This window comes from Pieris rapae, chromosome 14, assembly GCF_905147795.1.
Source record: "Pieris rapae chromosome 14, ilPieRapa1.1, whole genome shotgun sequence".
Taxonomy (NCBI): domain Eukaryota; kingdom Metazoa; phylum Arthropoda; class Insecta; order Lepidoptera; family Pieridae; genus Pieris; species Pieris rapae.
Window position 1 is genome coordinate 5,461,619 of NC_059522.1, and position 14,223 is coordinate 5,475,841.

Here is a 14,223-nt window from a genome sequence, read left to right on the forward strand (position 1 = left end):
TTAGTTTTTAGTTCATTAATGCATAAAAGATAAATTATTAGAATGTATTTGTATAAAAATGTGTATAATAAATTTTATTAATTTGCATAATGACACGAGAGTGACAAGGACAGAACAATAATGTGTCTTGATTAGTTGGTTTAATTAAGGGTGAATAAGCTATTGAATGCGAAAAAAAATCTTCCCGCGAACGATCCCACTATAAAGCTACTCCTCCAACATCACCATAAGACAAAATATTATTTGCATTAACATCTCAAACCTGTCCTGAAGCCGAAGATAATAAGAAATATCTCGTTTAGCACTACGACACTCATTAGTGATACCTCATAGTTTGTGATAACAGCTCATTAGATTCCGCAAAGCTATCTTTATAAACATGATAATGTTTATAAATTCAAGAGATAGTTCGAGTATGCTAAATAGAGCGGCCTACATTTGTATACACATCAATAATGTTAAGCCGTGCCTACACAATTTGAAAACCGTTATCAGAGTTCATATTTCTTTTATTGACATAAGATATATTTTAAAGTACAAAATAATTGCCGAACGAGTATAAAGCCTAGTAGAAAAGATTCGAATGTGGTTTTACAGGCCTAGTGGAAGTTCTTAGGCTTTAAATAAACCATTAAACCTTCAGGACTGCTATGAAAACAAACCGGATACTAAGAGAGAAACAAATACCCTAGCAAAAACCTTCTTTCAAACCGGCTGATACCGACTTAGAGGACTTACAAGTCATCGTTTTTTCTAAGAAAAGGAAAGGCTGCCAAATGAGCTTTCGGAAGAAACTACAACGTCCGGGTTTACAATGTACAAAAACTAAACAATGGATCGTAACGCATGATTGGCCTAAAGAGACTGTTGGTAAATTACACTTGAGGCTACCAAGTTGAGTTCCAAATTAAAGGTAGGTGATAATGTAAAACCATTTGATTGTGATTGGTCAATAGTATCGCTAGTCACACGTGTCGTATGACGTCATGATCCAATATCCAATCACAAACAAACGACTTCATGTTCCGTTACGTTCTCACTATTCGAGTACTTTTACAGTTCGAAATTTAAAATAAAACGTTATAAAGTTGTTTCATTTCGTTATTACATATTAACTATTATTAAAAAATTAAATTACACCAGATTTTAGAGACACGTGTTCACAAAAAATATACTGGCTGTATATTTTTTGTAATCACAAAGCATAAAAACCTAATGTACCACAGTAATGGCCGAACCAATTTTGTATTACGCAGATAAATTAGAGCCACGTAGGTTCCGGCTTCAAATTGAAATTACTTTTACAACCTTCGCAGTTACATTTTTTATTACCTAGAGAAATTACGGCATGACTTCAAAGAAAGACGTTATAGTTCTAGACAAAACATGTGTGTTATTTTGAGTTCATATTTCAATGTGAAAGCAGGTCTCTTAGTTATTGAAAGACAACGAGTTTGAATTCAACATAGAAATTCAAATTACTTACGCCTGGTTCTAAGTTCTAAAACTCATAGATTCAGCTAGTAAATAACACGAAAAAATTTGTTTAATATTATTCCATCTCTGTCTATCACATCGAAAGCACAATTTGACAGAAAGAGACGAATTTTACATTAGCGTAAGACGATTTAGTTTTAATGATGGGGGAGGTTACGTCGTGGAATGTACCTAACATCATTCACAATTTGACCGGTTGATAATATAAAACATATTTCAAAATAAGAAATCGATATAGCGGTAAAAAGGAATTGAAAGCCATACGAGGAAAAAAATTATAGACGTGTTCTAGACACCATTAATTTCGGTTATTTCCGTTGTTGAATTTAAGGTAATTTATTCAAAAAAATATGGTTTTTAAAAGACATATATGTTTTATTGCTTTGTTAAGTTCATTTTATTTAAATTTATACGGCTTTCGGCAGATCTCCTTGATTTGATTTTTACACTATTTTAGGGATTTTTAATTGTGATAAGGTTTGTTAAGCAACAAATGAAAACAATATTTTCTACCTGAATACTAGCAAACAAATGTTTATATTTTACCTTATTTTCTTCCATTACAGCAACTTTGCACTAACTCAATGGAAAAAATAACATATACAATCCGCCGAATATAATATTGTAGTTGCTTACAATTACAAATGATTTATGCATTTTAATTTCTTATATAAAGTTTCAAGTGGCAAGGCGTGTCTGCAGAAGCTTTTAACGATAACACTATTTTGATACGATTGCGATTAAGCAGTTATTTATTTAGATAACCTGCGTCCTAATTGTAGTTTAAAGACCTTTGAAGGGTGAGCAGTTTTGTTGCGTTATCTTGAAATATAAGCGTTTGAGATGTTTAAACTGAAACTATCAACTCATTTTAAAGACCACCATTTTTTTTATTAGGATAATATGACAATTATTAAACCCGGGACTATAAGAACTGTGAAAAACACGCAAAAAGTCGGGAGTACGTTGGGTGATAAGTCTGGGTTCGATTCCCAAAGTCGAAAACGACGCATCATTAAATAATGAAGTCATCTCTCTTTTTCATATAGGATAATCAATAATTCCTGATGTTTCTCACGGGCATTATTATATTTTTTTTAGTTATGCCAAGGGTCGTATTCCAAATAGTATAAGTCACAGTCACGTCTTGAGCGAATTTGAATCACATTTCCAAGATCTCTTCTCTTCTAACACTTTAAAATCGATTTTTGTTTAGTTTTTTGTAATTGTTTCTTTTTTGTAATGTTTGTTTTGTTTAAAAATTGTTTCGATTGATATTTGTATGTGCTCTAAATGAATGTCATGTTTGCCTCTATTTGCTTGTCACATTCAAAATTGTATTTTGTGTTTGTTTTTACCAATGTATCAGTGTGCCCAGCGTTGGCAAACTTTTATCAATAAAAAAAAATTCAAGTTTTAGATTATGAAATGGACTTCGTATACATTCGTATACAAAGTAATGGAAAACTCGAATAGTAAACATATAACCACAAGTGCACAGATAATCAATGTACACATTCGAAAGAGATAAGGCATCACGCCGATTGACCTGTATTGATAAAGTATTTACTCACTGGTAGTAAACTGCTTAACTGATAATGATAAAACTCGAGTAATTACTCAACTGATATCTGATACGGATCCACTTGTCGGCTTGGATAGGTTCTTGAACTACATGAATTTAATTCTGTATACCTACGACATATAACCAAAGAATACGATAACAAGCTGTATGTTGCATATCTTACCATAAAAACAGTCACAGCTAAAAGAAAATAAACAACCACATTTGCATATGTGAATTTTTTTTTGTTGCACTTGGCCATCAATAAAATTGTAAGGTCGGATGATAACTCTTAGTGTTACTAACGCGAACAATACTACAGGTTCAATAGGCAGGTACATATTAACTTTTTGGAATTGAATATACTCATTTCGCAAATTACGCCTTACAAACAATACTTTCTACAGAACAGTACAAAACACAATTCTATTCTAAGTCAACTAGAACGAGCAAACGGCCCTACTTCGTCAGCAAATTACCTCGTTAACATATTTGTTTAGCTTTTCTCCTCAACAGTACTAGCTACGTGCTTGCAAGCATGTTGGTCATATCGCTGAAACCAACTACAGTTCGCAAACAATAGCGCTCTGTATGAAAACAATCCAGTATTTCTGAGAATGTACTGGCGAGTACAGATGCTAATTATTAAGCTTTGTTAAGAAAAAGCTCTCCACGATATCGCACACACATACATGAAGTTCTTGGTTATGGTGCGTTGAAGGTTGCAGACGTTTTACACGACCTTGCATTACTTCAATGACATTCGAACATGTATCAAGAGATATGAAAGTAGAAGGTTCAAGGATAGCGGAAGACAGAATTTGATGGATAATTAACAGGGACAGATTTTACATAAGAACATGATTATTTAATGTGAATTATACTCGATAGAAAGAATGATTAGGTAATTGTTTATGTAGTATAATGCGCGCGAAATGGTGAGATTTTTTAATATAATTATTTTAATAACTTTATTACATATTAAGCAATCGGTGTAGTAGTAGTTGTTGTGTATATTATATTTCCCTTTGTCCTTAAAATTGAATTCAAATTGTATAAAGTTTGTAGTAAGATTTTATTACCAAAGTAATAAATCTAGCTTTTAATCTATTACACTTGTGAACCTTTTCTCGCCGCTCGTAAAATAAAACAGGTATCTAAATTTCAAAAGAAACGTTTTCGATTTATTTCTTCAAACGGGAAAGAATACCGTCTATTTTGGAAATCGACGTATTCCATGTTATAAATACCAGACAGCTTTGTCTGTTCTATAATTGCTATTACTAGGTATTAGGTATATTCTATATAATACGTAAAATTACCCCTATAGTATAGTAGTAACACAATTTGAGAAAAGGCATGAAAAATAGCTTCTCTAAGCCCATTAATTCTGTATAATTTTGAAGCAAGAAAATGTATTACTCGGATAAACAAATGAATAACATTGGTCTTAACAACTTATAAAGTCTTGAGCCTGTAAATTGATCGCTACGCGTGGTTTATTATTGGAATATAACAAACTCATTATACTGAGATAATGTAAGACATAAAACATTCAGCCACTAAAACCCGGTAGTGCCTTATCCGAGATAGTGATCGTAAAATCATTTATTAGTTTGTAGATTATTGATATTCTTCAAGTTAAAATAAATTCTTAATGATTTTAGTGATAAAAAAAATAATAGTGTGAACGATAATGCTTTGGTTGCATATCCGACAGGAAGACTCAAATTATGCTACAATAATTAATTCGAGTAGGCACACCTGCGGGTGATCTTAAAAAGTATTCAATGATACCATAAAAAGGTGTACCATGCCCCGTTGAGGTTAATGCATATAAACAACTTTAGTCCGCACCATTGTCTTAACTGATATCAGATTAATTTGGATTCTTTGTAACAAGTAACAGTAGTCATGTCTTGGTTCAAATAGTATTATTTAAAGACTCATAGTATATTACAAACTAGATATAAAAAACTACGTGGAACTGTCGATTAGTTAATCACGTCGATATGAGATAAACCTTCTAAAAGCGCAGAGAAAATCACACTTGTTAAAGTCACAGAAAATTGTCCGTATATACTATAAATCTCTTATGCTTTCTGCTGCCGGTAACTTTATCCGGAAAAGGTAACTTGACACCTAGCTACTTGGTTTCTAAAAGTTATCAACGGATTCGATTTAATGCACATAGCCGTTATAACTAAGCGTCTAATAGAGTTTAATTTTAGCTTGAACGAATTTCTTAAATATACAATAATGTATGAAAATTATTGTTTAAGTTGGGTAAGATAATGAAAATATTTATCTCACTAAGATTAAATAAAAATATCTTTAACATAACCAAAGCACTAACGCAGTGTTAAAAAATTTCACCAGTATTTGTTTATAAAAAAAGCAGTTTCCAATAATTGCAATATATATACATATATGTAGTTGGTTATTTTAAGTATTCTGTTCATATCTCAGTTGTAGTAACACTCATTGATGTATGCCCAATCATTAATTTGGCCTCTTGCATTACAATTGTAAATTGTAATAGGTACCCATTGTATTCATTCAGTCAATTTGCATTCCGCTCTTTGTTTATGAAGACATTATAATACCCTTTTTGTTTTTGTACATGTGTAATTTGTTAAACTGTGTAATTTCGTACAATAGTTTGCAAGGAACTCTTTCCATAATGAAAGCCACCATTCACCACATTTGTCACCATTTTGTTTTCATACCATATTGAAAGCTTTAGGAATATGTTACTTATTTTAAATTTACATATTTCAAAAACTAGGTTTTTGCAGCTTTAAATTCAACACCAAATGAAGTACTCTACTATTTTAGAATTTACTTTTTCAGTCAATCTCATTGTTTAGTTTGCATGGTAAATAATGATTAAATTAAAATATATTTAAACGGGAATATGCAAACGAGCTATAGACATATTCTCAAACTACATTAAAAACATTAAATGACTATTTTTTACACATATATTATGTTTAGACTACTTAAATTATTTTTTACATTTTTGTGGGTAGGTTCTTCTTTCTTTATCACAACTCACAATTAGATTACATAAATGCAGTTTTAATATCATATCAAGATTGGAGCATCCAAAAAGCACATCTGCGATGCCCATTTGTGAAAAAACTCGCTGTTACGAAACAAAACACGAAACTTTTTCTTACCATAAACGTTATGTGGGTCGAAATTCAACTTGTAATTCGCAATTCACCGCCCATTCTCCTTTACAAATTTAGCATATTGTTTAATTCATCACATTTATGTTCCAATCACAGTATTCGGCACAAATTATTAGGCAAATTGGACAATTATTGGTCTCAACTCCTTAACTTGGGTCACTTTTCACACCGCGATTTATAACTAAAAACTTGTTCCGAAGTTCAAAAACTAGTAGAGAATAGCCACTAAAGTTCACAAAATAATAACAGAAACAGGTAAGCGTACGAGCGGTCGGAGGACGAAATAAAAAAAAACAATATAAAAGTAACAACCCGTGAGCAGACCAAACACTCTACAAGGCACAAACCAACACGCAACAGTGTGCGTGAATGAATACGCGTAACCCGACCGCCGACGCGGTACGGTCGTTGGTTGGTTGAGATTTTAACGCTCTTCTCCGAACGTGATAATGTTGCTAGTACTTTTGAAATTTTAACCCCGCGACATTAATAATAGTTTAGCAAGTGTTTGTTGTTAACATAATGTGTAAATTCTATATAGTGTATTGATTGGTTTAACAGTTATAAGAGTTTGATAAAATGAAATGGAATAAATAAATATGGTACCATTGTGTCTCATTTCAATATCAATATCAGTATGTAACAGTACAAATGCGTAAATTTATATTGTTATCTGATTTATTTTAAATTATATTCTGGATATAAAACATAATGTTTTATCTCAAATAAGGGAATTATGATAAACTGGCAACTTTATTGTCAACGTCATACCCCGCCAAAAGTCAAACACGTTGCCGAAGGCGCACGAAGATATCCGATGACTACACGCACACATCGACACGTGCTTGATTGCCGCCCGCGCTCAACGTCCTTGCGGCCAGCGACCGCTAAGCTCACCTCATGGCTCTTACTACCGTTTTCTTTATCAAAAGATAAGATGAAAAGAAAGTTTTGTACATACCCAACGCACGCTGACGAATACTTCGTTATCAGATAACCACAAGCTAACATGCAATGAAAGAGAAATGTTAATTTTTATAATCATTTCGCTTAATTATTTTATTTAGAAGTCGTGATTGTCTGATACTATCGTCTATCAACAATCTAAGAGGTGAATTCGTAATGGTTTCATTATGAAATAACAAATCGTTTCACGTTCGTACCGTAGTTAAAGCAACTATTGTTGATATTTGACATAAATAGGCTAATCAGATTGTTAGAGATTTTAACTGAATCCATTCCAACATCTTACGGAAAAATCTAAATTAATTCGTATGTATAAAAATACGATGCGATCTAACCAAACCATACGTACTAAATAAAGCTTTCCGTTACTATAAATGTCAATAGTCAACAATTTATGTTTAATTAATATGCTACTTAACTTGTCTTATGTCTGAGAAACACAATAAGTAATTTGACATTAAACTATGATGCAGCTGATAAAGAAAAAAATATCTAGCACTTGCACATGCACCTTACTGTTATATAAACTTCAAGTGAATTATTTCCTTAAAGGGTTCTTTAAATTATTATTTTTTCATTATAATTCAAATAATAATAATATTTTTAAATTTATAAGTAAGAAACACTCTATATGTTGTGATTGATTTTTTATCTATAGTTTTATAATAAAAAAGGGCGTAATTTGTTTTGATTTCTATAGTATTTCGTAATGTTTTTATATATTATGTACTTATATACCATTTTCAAATATCTACCACCTCATGTAGCTTCGTTGGTGAAAATAAAAGACTTTCATATTAGCGTAAACACAATATGTCAGACAAATAAAATTATGGATTGAAGTTTTGATATTTTTTGTTTCTTTAAAATCAATTATCTGTGAGAGGTATTCCACTATTTAATATCTTTTATAGTCTTGTGATATTACAATGTATACATGTAATATTTTGAATATTTTTTAAAATGCCATTACTATAAATATGTAAATGTATATATGCTTTTATATACTATAAACAGAAAAACCATCAGATCAACTGAACCCTAGAAATAGAAGTTGGTACTAAATTTATCTAAATTCTTCGAAGCAAGGTGCTACAAATGTCATACATTTTCGAGTGTTCATACATATGATTAAAAACAATTTAATTAACTTGTACAAAACCTGTCTTATCGTAAACGGTGTCAATACAAGCTAATATGGAATTTTTTAATTTGGCAAGTAATTGGATTCGCCTAAGTACTTTATACCATGTAATCGTAAGGTATATATTAAGAGAGAGTACATCGCTTAATAAAACGCATACTGACTATTTGAATACAATATTTGAACTTTTAATATAAAGAGTGATTGCAGTTGTTAAACACAGTTGTGAAAAGAAGATTTTTTTTTAATTCATACGTACTTAGTTCATCACGATTTAATTCTCGAGTTGGTCGCACTTGAAGATGTTGTCCAGTAAATTTGTATGGACTACTAACTACATATATATATATGTCTATACGTGACTAGCTGTGCTGTGCGGTTCCACGCGCATTAATTCAGTCATATATAAAAAGAATATTTTTTAGTCAAACAGATGGAGTTGCGGACTGTTTTGTTATTGTCGCCTAAAAAACTGTAGTACTTGCTTCTAGCAGCATTTTTTTTTAACACCTCGGGTCACACCAATGTAATATCATACATAACCCTAACTTTATTGAAAATATTCTAGTCTATGTTCATCAGAGATAAATAATTTTACAAATCAGTCCTGTAGTTTTGGAGCAAACGAACAATCGAATCTTTTATTTTATATTATGTAGATATTAAAGTATGTGATAAACTTCCTGCGACTGTGTTATTAATAACTTTTGTCATGCAGTTAGCGCGCAATAATCAACGGATGGAAAAAAAGATTTAAAAAAACCTTCACAATAAAACTATTAACATATGGAGTAGTATCATCTATCTTATAGAAGATATACTGAAACGACTCCACTCCTCCTATTACTTTCAAATATATAGCTGTATATGGCAAAACTTATCTCCAAAGGATAAAATTTTTCGTGACTCACATGAATGCAATAGCGAATTAAACGAGTGGTTACGGCAAACCGAAAAGATGTTTTTACTTTCTTTACCGGTTTCTTATCTCTGTACAATCACATCTCTGTAAGATCTATGACAACATCCATAGATTATGTAATAAAAAAATATTGTAAGTGTCAACTACGAAATCCCGGGTTTTCGGCCATAATTACCATAACTATACTATGAAAAACGATACACAGTGTAATTGTTTTCGGTTGAAATGTATAAAAGGCTATACAGTTATCACATAGAAAACTGATTATCAATAAAAAATCATGCCCTTTATTTTTCCCTATCATGTAAATAAATATGCAACGTGTATTAAAATTCTGTGCCACGTGACATTATCTGTATTTCAGTACAAAATCTGATCTTTTCGTATCTATGTATAGTAGTAGACATACCCAGGCTTATATTTCTCGGAAATCAGTATTATGAGAACTAGATTACCTGCATTATTTATAGTCAGTAAGCGATATTTAATATCGTATGTTGAATAAATAAACAGTTACAGATAATACAGCAGTGTTTTCTATAATTCATATTGAAAGTACTTTAAGCAGAAAAATATTTATAGTAAAAATAGTATTTATATAACAATGGATTTTATTTATAATACGGCTTATACCTAGGTAACACTGAAAATGTTAAGAAAATGAAAAACGGCTTAGTGTAGAAAGTTGCCAACACTTTTATTGTTTTCCGAAGTAATCTCCTTCCCTTCTACACATCGTTGAATTCGATGGAACCACTGAGAAAAGCATTCCATTGCACCATTCTTCCTTAGGGGTCTCTTCAAAGGCAGTTTCGTACGTACCGCATCTTCAGGGCTCGTAAAGCAAATGCCTCGAATTTTATCTTTAGTTCTCGGAAATAAATGAAATTAGAAGGGCGCTAGGTTAAGACTGTATGGCGGATGATTATTTATTTTATTATTATCTCGACACCTGCCATAGTCAACTATGCAACAGTCCGTTGTCCGTTTTGCGGAGTGCGCTGAGGCCTTGTTGAGATGAAGAAAGATCCTGCTTCCAGAGCGCTGCTGTCGAATTTTTTCCAATACAGGCCAACAGTGATTGACGTACACTGGTGGCTTACCCGTGTCTGGCGATAGCCCACTCTCTTATCTTCCTCTATCATGCGTCGCACAGCACTGATGTTATCTTCAGTTGTCGCTTTAAACAACGTCCCTCACGCAGATCATAGCTTTGTTGTTCGGTAAGCCCACACGAAAATTTTCTCGCTTTAGGTTCATTTTCACGTGTAACAAGAGTTTTAGATTTGCCGCCAATTCACACAAAAAAAATGACAAATGGATGACATATACTATACCACCAAATAGTTCTAAAATTGAAATTAAAAAAGTTTTCATTAGCAATGTTTCTAACTGGCCAGTTCCAAAAATAATTCAGTGTTATCCATGTAATGTTAGTTTATGTTGAAACTTTTCGATGACTTAAAAATCTAAATTAATTCTATACTTAAATATAATAATTATAAACAGAACTTTGATTTAGCAAGCTCGTAGAAAAACTACGCGAAAAGCCGAAACAAGTAGAGCTTTCTATAAACAAACTTGATATTTTCAAAATTGATAACCTAGGAATTTCACCACCGGCGAGGTCAGAGCATGTTGAGTCTCGTGCTAACAATCTGTATTTACAGCCGTATGACGTTTAATAACAAGGTCCTGGGAACATGCCATTGTTACTAGCGACCTGAACATGGGGGCTAAACTAAGGGCTTTTGTCACAAAGCTTTTGTGTTTGAAATTCTTTTACAAGTGACCTTCATTTTAACCTTACTTCTAACAAACTCTTGATGACATAGAAGGGTCTTTTAAAAATTGTTTTATCGTGAACTTAACGTTTCCATATTCATAAATACGATATTGAACAATAAATAATACTACAGACCTTAATGATAAATAACTAATGTAAGATAAATTGATCAAGATATTGTAGATAATAATCATGACATTCCTAGGAGGTTTTTGTTTGTCTTCATTTCATTGTTTTGAATACATACTCTAAAATCGAACACAGAATTAAGAATCGAACTATACATATTTTTTTAATTGAATTGGAAAGGACTCTTTTCTATATCAACTTTTCTATAAAACTTTTTTTTTAATGTTCCTGGCTGTTAATTATCGCCATTGTGTGATGATGAAGCAGTAGGTGATCTGCGTATCTCCCTCTGCAAGGGACCGCTACACATTAATGTATATTGTATATACTTTTATTATTCACACCTTTGTCCCTGTGTATTAAATATTTTGTTTTTTAATATCATTAGCATTCTATTGAGCACATTATTATTTTTAAATTGTGTGTCTGTTTGGAGCGTCGTAACCGTATATAATCAGCCTTAAAGAAAGCTAGCTCTAGGCTGAGCCTAGTAACAAACCATATTCTATAACGGAACTTCACATAGGCTGTCACTTATCGCCCGATGGCCGACTTGCTATACTCGATTTAATAAATAACGATACAAGAAATACTAATTGTTGGATAAAGGGATCCATTGTTTTAACTCCTATATATTCAAACACCTTCAAAGTTATACAAAGTTATATAAAATACAAATATACTAAGTTCTTTTAAAATAATATATATTTTGAACTTGACGTATTTTGGTGAGATGTTTATTTATTTATTTATCAACATTTCGTTACATTTCAATATAAAAATTGAACAAATTTAGATGAAAAGTAGGGCAACTTGCTGCCTTATCGCTTTCGAGCGATCTCTTCCAGGCAACCACTATGAGTAAAGGAAAAAAAATTGTATTAAATTACTTAACCAGAAGTGCAAAAATACATATTACATAATATAGTGATTAAGAAGAAACTAAACAGGAACAAAATAAAAACTAATACTGGACACGAGAAAAGTAAAAAGTGCACATGAATAAAAAAAATCTAATTCAAGATCAGTCTCACGTTAGTTAGTAGTTAGTACGAAAGTTAGGAATACGATGGATAGGTAATGTTTGGACAGAAGAAATGTAAAGAAAGATAGAGAAGGAGCTGAGCGAATAGGGACGGGAAGGGAATTCCATAGCCGAACTGCAGAGGCCTTAAAGGAATCGCCAAGAAAGGACGTTGCGTTTTTGCGTTACGTGATGGGATTTCAAGGGTCTATACCCTTTTTTTTGAAGAGCGTCAGCTATGGTTATGTCAGTTAGCTCTCAAAAATTTTAAATAATTTTTAAGATAGGAAGGAGTATTAGGTAATAAGAAGGATAGGGTTGAACAGGATGGAATATTGGAGATGGAGAAGATGAGCATCACGTGTTTACTTGAGTTTAAATACTGTTCATATACATTACATAATAAGAAAATACAATTATGTCTCTTATACAATAAGCCCGCATTCTTTTATACCCATTACCCTTGCAGATTTATTAACTTTTCTTTTGTTTATTTTTTGTAAGTAATTAGGCACTTTATACTGAATACCACCGAAGAATTTTAATTGACAATTTAAAAATCACTCATTCACTCACCTACTCACTCACTCATTCACTCTCTCACACACTTACTCATGCACACAATCAGGTTTGATGATAACGGTTTAACAAGTAAAAAATAAAAAGGATTTGAACTGGTTAAATTATTTTATGTAATTAACTTTGTTATGGAAGAGCTGGGAACCCTAACACAGGTATATTTACTTAGAAGGGTTCCCAAATCTTACACTGAAAAGAAAAATGTACCAACTTAAATGAATAAAGACTATTATTATTATTATTATTACCATAGAATTTTTAGACCTTGTCATGTACAAAAGTGCAAATAAATTGACAAATATTCTAGAACTAAAAATGTAGCAATGAAGCCAGTCCTATCATTGTGTTAGTTTTCATGACCAGAATACATACTTCGGTTACATAGTATGTATTTTATTAAGATAAAATAAAAAAAAAATAAAAAAATTCGTTTATTTTGGAACATAAGATCTTCTAGGTATCACTTATTCCACGTCAATCAATTCGAACTTGTAGGCATCCCTACTCATCGGCAAAGACAGAGGGTGTAGTGTAAGTAGTATAAGTAAATAATACAAAAATACTAATTACATATTACATCAATGACGCAATACTATAAAAATGCTATATAAAACCACGAGTAATTTTACATAGTGAAATCTTGGTAATAGGGGTCATGACATAGGTTCAGGTACTTTTAAAGATCTTTGTATATCAATGTATTGCAATGGAGTGTCCATTTCATTATCGATACATAAAATTGCATAATAATTTAAGTGACTTTCTACTAATATAGTTGTTATCAGTTATCACCTTAGCTGTCCACTATTATCAGTTCGAGCACAGAATATATTATAGCACTAAGTACTCGAACTAGGAAGAAAATGATGATCTCACTTATTGCAAGACGTGTTTTATCGAGCTGTCTAATATTTAGCACGAAGATTAGTTGGTATGAAACAAAAAGTAACTTTAGGCATATGTTTTGTACTATCGCTTTTATTAATCTTGTTTTAAACTGTTTTGCTTGCTTTAATGAGCAACCCATAAATGTACTTGCTGCTGCTTGTCTTGCTATAAATTTCTGATAATTATACATACAAAATTCGACCACAGACTACCTAACCTACGTTTGTAAATTATGGTAGGTCACGCTTTTCACATAAGTAATGCTCTACCAAAGACAATTTCCCTCAATTGTCTTTGTTTTCACAATTTCCACAGATACTGTTTCTTTCACAAGACCCAGATCACTATAAACATACTAACATGTATTTATTTTTCAAAATTGGAATTTCACAGCAGAGCTTATCCAATAAAATAAACTTTAAATACTATAAACAACTAGAAAATCGTCCCGATTTCCTCATTTAAATGTAATCTAGGTATTATTCTGCATAATCTAAAGTTCTCTACTAATAATGAGTATTACAAAT

The 14,223-nt window shown here is 31.7% G+C and overlaps 1 protein-coding gene across 1 annotated transcript in view; it reads right to left on the reverse strand.

Moving 5' to 3' along the window:
- LOC110993029 (semaphorin-5B) overlaps window positions 1–6,792 on the reverse strand; it is a 44,328-nt gene extending 37,536 nt beyond the window's left edge. The window contains exon 1 of the mRNA XM_022259090.2: window positions 6,244–6,792. The gene's annotated coding sequence lies outside the window, so the exon portion shown is untranslated. The remainder of the gene's footprint in view (window positions 1–6,243) is intronic.
- Window positions 6,793–14,223: the final 7,431 nt, after the last annotated feature.